The 5,000-nt window shown below is 62.2% G+C and overlaps 1 pseudogene; it reads right to left on the bottom strand.

Annotated features, from left to right (window-relative positions):
• Positions 1-5,000, bottom strand: part of LOC124569845 — a 7,935-nt pseudogene extending 2,935 nt beyond the window's left edge.

Raw genomic sequence — 5,000 nt, 5'->3', positions numbered from 1 at the left:
TGACGCGACTAAGGCGAGGGTGAAACACTTCCGGGCGTTGATCTGCAGCCCCAGGTGGGCGAGGGCTGCGGTAGCTGCGTCGATGAGGGACTGCAAGCCCCTCGGGGTCGCTGCAAACAGCAAGACGTCATCTGCAAAGGCCGCAGCGTTGACTCTGCGACCGAGGATCCGAGCTCCGATGTGGGAGGGCAGTTGGCCTAAAACGTAGTCCACCGCAAAGTTGAACAGGAGGGGGGAGAGGGGATCGCCCTGGCGAACGCCCCGTGCTGGCTGCACAGACACGCCCACGCCGGCGCCGTCCGCTATCACTGTCGTGCTGCCCTCGTAGCACCGCTCGACATACTCGACAAAGCAATCCGGCAGGCCATGCGCCTTCAGCACGGGGCGAAGGGCAGCATGATCTACCGAATCGAATGCCTTAGATACGTCGATCGATGCCACAAAGACAGAGCGGCAGGAGCGAACTGCGTCGGTGAGAGCAGTGTCCAAGATGAAGGTATTTTCCAACATCCCATCCCGAGGGATGAATGCCCGCTGACGTTCGTCCACAGCACAAGCGCGCATCAGGCGTGACGCGAGAACCTTGTGGAAGGTCCGCGCCAACACCGAGCAGACCGTAATGGGGCGAAAGTCAGCGGGGGATGTTGGTGCAGCCGTTTTCGGGAGAAGGGACGTCCGCGCGCGAAGCAGGCGTTCCGGAAGGGCGCGGGCCAGAAGGAAGAGATTCATCACTTTCACCAGGACTTCGTGCGGCAGACGCCGCAACTCCGCTGGGGTAAGGCCGTCCGGCCCGGCTGCTGATCCCCTGGGCGGCAACGCGGCGGCGACCTCCTCATGTGTGACCGGCCCCCATATGCACTCGAGAGCGACAGGCTCTGAGTGCGGGAGGAGGCGGTCACGAATGAAGCCCGCGGTGGAGATGGGCTTCTTGGTGAAGAGGTCCGCCCAGAAGTCCAGCAGACCAGGGATGGCAGGTGGCGGCTGGAGCAGGGTGCCATCCAAGAGGCCGCGCACGCAACGCGCACGCGACCGTCGGAAGGCATCCTGCGTTCTCGCGTACTCCCAGCGGCGCCGCTTGCGCTTCTGCGTCGGCGGCGCGGCAGGCGGCCGCTTCGATGGTTGGCGCGGCCGCTGTGTCCTGGTGATCGATCTCTCCCCTCTGGACCCGACCGACGCAAGGGCATCCGGGAGCATGCCCAGGATGACATCGGGCGGCGTGCCCCGCCCCAGACCGATGACACGATCCAGGGCAGAGAAACGCTGGGCGGAAGCGGGTAGCCCCGCCAGATGCTCCCAGATGGCGGCGTCAGTCGGCCCCTCCGGCGGCGGCCCGGTGGTGTCGGCCGCGAAGTCCTCGGCTGCGTCGACGGGCGGCGCAGCGGCCTCGCCCGCGTCAGGCAGCGGGCTCGCCGCTCCCCGGCGGGACGCCGGCTCTTCCCCCCGACCGATCTCAAGCGCCTCCATGAATTGGCGGACAAGCTGCTTGTGGGCAGCTTGCCGCCGTCGGCACTTGATTGCCTCAAGCGTTCGGTCGGGGAACATCCTGATGAGCTCTTGATTTACAAAGAAGAACCGGGCGTCCCTCTCGAGGAACAGTTCGGCCTCTGCCTTGGCGAGCGACAGGACTTCTTCCTCCGTCCACCTCGCGCGATGCCTCTCCGTGACGATCTCCGCGTTGGCGGCCGCAAGATGTTGGCGGCGGCGATGGACCCCGAGACCGTTCTTGGTTGTAAAGCTGCGGTGGCACTCACTACAGGTATACATAGCTGCAAAAGTTACAAGATTTTCGGCACGGCCGGTTGGCCGGCTAGGTGCTGGGGGAGTTGGGGTGGCACCTTCAGCGGAAGGGCCACCACTTATTCTCTGCTTACTGCCCCCAACTAAAAAAAAGGGATAGTGCGAGGGGGGGCTGGTAACCCCCCCAAGCCCCTGGTGCGGTCTTCCACTCTGCGAAATCAGCGGGCCCACGAGAAGGGGAGAAGACTGCAGGAGAGGAGAGGCTAAGAGGGCTAGGCCCATGTATTGCGCATCACTCTCCCTGTAACTATAACCCAAGGAAGGCACCTCGCAGCAGCAGCACGACTACATCAAGACCGCACTTCGAGAAGCCAAGTCCGGATGCAGCCACACCACCGCCACTTGGCCACCTTAAGAGAGTCATAGTTACTCCCGCCGTTTACCCGCGCTTGCTTGAATTCTTCACGTTGACATTCAGAGCACTGGGCAGAAATCACATTGCGTCAACACCCGCTAGGGCCATCGCAATGCTTTGTTTTAATTAGACAGTCGGATTCCCCCAGTCCGTGCCAGTTCTGAGTTGATCGTTGAATGGCGGCCGAAGAGAATCCGCGCACCCGCGCGCCCCCGGAGGAGCACGCTAAGGCGGACGCGGCCTCGCAGCAAGGAAGATCCGTGGGAGGCCAAGGCACGGGACCGAGCTCGGATCCTGCACGCAGGTTGAAGCACCGGGGCGCGAACGCCGCGCAGGCGCGCGCATCCTGCACCGCCGGCCAGCACGAGGCCAACCAACGGCGAGAGCAGACCACGCCCGCGCTAAACGCCCGCACTTACCGGCACCCCTACGGCACTCACCTCGCCCAGGCCCGGCACGTTAGCGCTGACCCACTTCCCGACCAAGCCCGACACGCCCCGATCCTCAGAGCCAATCCTTATCCCGAAGTTACGGATCCAATTTGCCGACTTCCCTTACCTACATTATTCTATCGACTAGAGGCTCTTCACCTTGGAGACCTGCTGCGGATATGGGTACGAACCGGCGCGACACCTCCACGTGGCCCTCTCCCGGATTTTCAAGGTCCGAGGGGAAGATCGGGACACCGCCGCAACTGCGGTGCTCTTCGCGTTCCAAACCCTATCTCCCTGCTAGAGGATTCCAGGGAACTCGAACGCTCATGCAGAAAAGAAAACTCTTCCCCGATCTCCCGACGGCGTCTCCGGGTCCTTTTGGGTTACCCCGACGAGCATCTCTAAAAGAGGGGCCCGACTTGTATCGGTTCCGCTGCCGGGTTCCGGAATAGGAACCGGATTCCCTTTCGCCCAACGGGGGCCAGCACAAAGTGCATCATGCTATGACGGCCCCCATCAACATCGGATTTCTCCTAGGGCTTAGGATCGACTGACTCGTGTGCAACGGCTGTTCACACGAAACCCTTCTCCGCGTCAGCCCTCCAGGGCCTCGCTGGAGTATTTGCTACTACCACCAAGATCTGCACCGACGGCGGCTCCAGGCAGGCTCACGCCCAGACCCTTCTGCGCCCACCGCCGCGACCCTCCTACTCGTCAGGGCTTCGCGGCCGGCCGCAAGGACCGGCCATGACTGCCAGACTGACGGCCGAGTATAGGCACGACGCTTCAGCGCCATCCATTTTCAGGGCTAGTTGCTTCGGCAGGTGAGTTGTTACACACTCCTTAGCGGATTCCGACTTCCATGGCCACCGTCCTGCTGTCTTAAGCAACCAACGCCTTTCATGGTTTCCCATGAGCGTCGATTCGGGCGCCTTAACTCGGCGTTTGGTTCATCCCACAGCGCCAGTTCTGCTTACCAAAAGTGGCCCACTTGGCACTCCGATCCGAGTCGTTTGCTCGCGGCTTCAGCATATCAAGCAAGCCGGAGATCTCACCCATTTAAAGTTTGAGAATAGGTTGAGGTCGTTTCGGCCCCAAGGCCTCTAATCATTCGCTTTACCGGATGAGACTCGTACGAGCACCAGCTATCCTGAGGGAAACTTCGGAGGGAACCAGCTACTAGATGGTTCGATTAGTCTTTCGCCCCTATACCCAGCTCCGACGATCGATTTGCACGTCAGAATCGCTACGGACCTCCATCAGGGTTTCCCCTGACTTCGTCCTGGCCAGGCATAGTTCACCATCTTTCGGGTCCCAACGTGTACGCTCTAGGTGCGCCTCACCTCGCAATGAGGACGAGACGCCCCGGAGTGCGGAGGCCGCCGCCCCGTGAAGGGCGGGGAAGCCCCATCCTCCCTCGGCCCGCGCAAGGCGAGACCTTCACTTTCATTACGCCTTTAGGTTTCGTACAGCCCAATGACTCGCGCACATGTTAGACTCCTTGGTCCGTGTTTCAAGACGGGTCGTGAAATTGTCCAAAGCTGAAGCGCCGCTGACGGGAGCGATTATTCCGCCCGAGAGCATCCCGAGCCAACAGCGGCGCGGGTCCGGGGCCGGGCCAGGTAGGTCCGTCATCCGGGAAGAACCGCGCGCGCTTGCCGGGAGCCCGAGCGCCCAAAGGGGCGAATCGACTCCTCCAGATATACCGCCGGGCAGCCAGCCAGGACACCGGGGCTCTGCCCAACAGACGCGAACCGAGGCCCGCGGAAGGACAGGCTGCGCACCCGGGCCGTAGGCCGGCACCCAGCGGGTCGCGACGTCCTACTAGGGGAGAAGTGCGGCCCACCGCACACCGGAACGGCCCCACCCCGCGGCGAGTGGAAAGGCAACCGGACACGACCCCGCCGCGGATTGCTCCGCGCGGGCGGCCGGCCCCATCTGCCGAGGGCGGAGGCCAGTGGCCGGATGGGCGTGAATCTCACCCGTTCGACCTTTCGGACTTCTCACGTTTACCCCAGAACGGTTTCACGTACTTTTGAACTCTCTCTTCAAAGTTCTTTTCAACTTTCCCTCACGGTACTTGTTCGCTATCGGTCTCGTGGTCATATTTAGTCTCAGATGGAGTTTACCACCCACTTGGAGCTGCACTCTCAAGCAACCCGACTCGAAGGAGAGGTCCCGCCGACGCTCGCACCGGCCGCTACGGGCCTGGCACCCTCTACGGGCCGTGGCCTCATTCAAGTTGGACTTGGGCTCGGCGCGAGGCGTCGGGGTAGTGGACCCTCCCAAACACCACATGCCACGACAGGCGGCAGCCTGCGGGGTTCGGTGCTGGACTCTTCCCTGTTCGCTCGCCGCTACTGGGGGAATCCTTGTTAGTTTCTTTTCCTCCGCTTAGTAATATGCTTAAATTC

Source organism: Schistocerca americana, unplaced genomic scaffold (assembly GCF_021461395.2).
Source record: "Schistocerca americana isolate TAMUIC-IGC-003095 unplaced genomic scaffold, iqSchAmer2.1 HiC_scaffold_1552, whole genome shotgun sequence".
Classification (NCBI taxonomy): Eukaryota; Metazoa; Arthropoda; class Insecta; order Orthoptera; family Acrididae; genus Schistocerca; species Schistocerca americana.
Note: the sequence above shows the minus strand (reverse complement) of the source record. Positions and strands in the feature narration are given on the sequence as shown.